The sequence below is a fragment of the Rhipicephalus sanguineus genome, chromosome 11 (assembly GCF_013339695.2).
Source record: "Rhipicephalus sanguineus isolate Rsan-2018 chromosome 11, BIME_Rsan_1.4, whole genome shotgun sequence".
NCBI lineage: Eukaryota > Metazoa > Arthropoda > Arachnida > Ixodida > Ixodidae > Rhipicephalus > Rhipicephalus sanguineus.
The window spans coordinates 57,585,945-57,589,090 of NC_051186.1; the positions used below are offsets into that span (position 1 = coordinate 57,585,945).

At 46.2% G+C, this 3,146-nt stretch overlaps 1 non-coding gene across 1 annotated transcript; it reads right to left on the bottom strand.

The window, feature by feature from the left end:
• Window positions 1–213: 213 nt before the first annotated feature.
• Window positions 214–286, bottom strand: Trnar-acg (transfer RNA arginine (anticodon ACG)). The gene has a single exon. It is a non-coding gene; the product is annotated as a tRNA-Arg (tRNA).
• Window positions 287–3,146: the final 2,860 nt, after the last annotated feature.

The window sequence follows — 3,146 nt, forward strand, 5'->3', positions numbered from 1 at the left end:
AAACGCGCGTTCGCCTCGTCGCAATAGGTTTCTTAAGCCCCCATGTCGCAGCGCCCCCCACGAAACTGCGGCCGGCGCATGCATTAAAGGCGAACATTATCTGGACGCGCTCTCCTTCGCGGCGGGCGGAGAGTGTCCACACCTAAATTATTTTTCTTACACCGTGCGTAAAACTAAAAAGAATAAAAAGGTTTCGGGGACAAAAATTTCGGTCGAGCCTGCCAGGATTCGAACCTGGAATCTTCTGATCCGTAGTCAGACGCGTTATCCGTTGCGCCACAGGCCCGGTTCTTTCTTGGATGCACGCCAGACCCCCTTGAAGCAGGCGCGTCCCTATCAATGTAGAGTGGATAATGAAAGGACATTTTTTTTCTTGTTTTCATTTCTTCCTTAAAGAAGCTTGCAGCGCAGCTGTTCGCCCCAGTCTTAACGACCGTCGCAGCTAGTTCAATCAATTAGTTCAATTCAAGGGGCACTGACACCATTTTTCGAAGGTGAGTTTAATCTGCCACACAAATCTCCATAGTACAGAAACGACTCTGAGAAAGTGTGAAGCTCAGAAAATGCCGATAAGATATTTTATTTTGATATTAGAGTCAATTTTCCTAAGGCACACCTACTGACATCGACACTAGGTTGACGTCGGGCTACAGTACTAACTTTAGTGACTTCACGCAGCCGTCTGGCTAGTTGGGAACGCATCAGGTACCAAAACTTCCAATATGGCCGCTTGTGCGTCACCAACGTAGCCACGGTACGGAGCGGCCATGGAAACTTCACAATATCTTGGGCTCATACAAACCTCCTTGGGCTGATACCATGTTGTGACGTCATGGTACAGTAGGAACCAGAACTACCTTTAAAAAAAACATACCGTGATTACTTATTCAGGGTGCACTCACGCTTAGCAGTACATTTTCTAGGCTCTCGAGGGCTGGGCCTTTCATTTAACGCAAAAAAAAAACTGAAAATGCCCGTGTCGCTACCCCTTTAAACCGTATGGAAGACGCCCATGAATATATTGCAGTTAAAATGACGAAGAACACGATGTACTATTGAAAAGTAAATATGAGCCCTAGACAAAACGGTGAGTGTGAACATAAAATGACAGATAGTATAGCTAGTTGGTGCGGATCCATCATAAAATGAGTTGGCGTGCAGATACGCGGACACAGGAGAGCAGATCAGGTCGGCGTCACGCCATATAGACGAAGCGAACGCGCAGCTCGCGCTTGGGTGGTCACGTGATATTTTCTGTACAGTTTCGTGATCACGCCGGATTTCTCATGTGATCGAGTAAACAAAGCTTTCGCCTTGAAATTTCAATTTCCTTTACATTCATGCGCGTGCTTGTATTATGTACGTGTATGTACAGTCGCGCTAAATATGACTTGCAACACACGAGCGCGTGGCCTCATGAATTCGAAGAGTGCCCATGGCTTCCACTTGTTTTTATTCCCACAACTAAATTATATTTTCTTTCTGGATCATCGCCGAGTGAGAGCACTGCATGTAGTTGTGAAAATAAGCGCTATTGGAAGCTGTGGGGGATCTTGGATTTTGTGATGTCATGCGCTCCGATGTTGCAAGTCATATTGAGCGCGACTGTACATACATACATAATACATACATACATACATACATACATACATACATACATACATACATACATACATACATACATACATACATACATACATACATACATACATACATACATACATACATACATACATACATACATACATACATACATAAAGTAAATGTTTTGGAGGGGCTGTAGGTCTAAACACACAGACACCCCGTCTGGCTACGCCAATGGCACGCGTCTGTACAGTTTGTTACAACCTAAGCAATAAATATAGGCTCCGCCAACAACCCTCGCCGTTCCAAGCAAGAAAAAATTGCGCAGATGTTCCAACCAACTGCCGTGTCCGTACGCCAACTTCTTTTATTGTGAACATAAAAAAATCACAGCATATCCACGGAGTGAATGATGATGAGTGGGCGAAGCTGCGGAGGATCATCGGTAAACCGTGAATCTTCCGTGAATTCTGCCCAGTACATCATCACCGACGTGAGATCGGGCGCGTTTATACTAAAGGTTCGATGAGTTATGAAGACTTGCAGCTCACTTTAATTTTACATGTACGCTGTGAATTTTCATTGTTTAGAAAACCATTGCTTTAGAAAGCATCTGGCGTCTTTCGTTAAGCAGCTGGCGTCTTTTCGTTTTGCTTTAGAAACATCTGGCGTTCTTCCGTTTTGCTTTTACAAAACATCTGGCGTCTTTCGTTGGTTTATTTCATCAATCAACGGCGTTTTGAACAAAATTTTTATTGTTTAATCACGCACAGGAGAAATCTCACCAGGCACTACCTTGGAGGTAAAGAATGGCTGCTAATAAGAATAAGAGACAGAAGTCGGCTTTTAGCTACCGCTGCGAATTTTTTATTATTCAACAACGCACAGGAAAAATCTCCCACCGGCACCACCTTGGAGGTCAAAGCGTAAGACTGGTTACGCACTACGACTACGACTACGAGGGACGAACGGGTGCCGCCTTAAGGAGTTTCGCCCCTAAAATTCCCCCTGAGAGCAGGAGTGGTGTGGAGGTTGGACCCCTGCAGGTGCACCGTGCAGGGGAGCAACGACCCCGGTTGTGTCCGATCCGAGTTGAGACTACACCGATCGAGTGTAGTCGAAACAACCATCGTCCATTTTTCGGCTCGAATGGCTGGCATTCTAGCGAACACCCCTCGGGCTCTGTCCCTGAGCTATCCTTCGCCACATTGCAGGACAGCCTATATACGCGGGAGCTCACACCGACTCCATCGGCGGTGGGTCACGTTCCGACAACGTTATGACATCACCCGTCATCCAGGATCCGAACCCACCACGCCTTCCGTACACAGCAACGTCTGCATCGCATCGTCACTGGTCTGGTGATGAGAGAAGGATAAATGTTGAATATATGCCAGTGCACGCAGCTGGTGATTATGTTGGCACAGTGCAATTAAGGTCAGGGCAGTAGCCGATGAAGGGTGTATGTATGTGTAGGAGCAGGATACGGCTGAAGATATTGTTCCGCAGTCGAAGTGCATTCCATGAACAAGTGACTAGTTGGCCCAGGTTGATCTCCCATT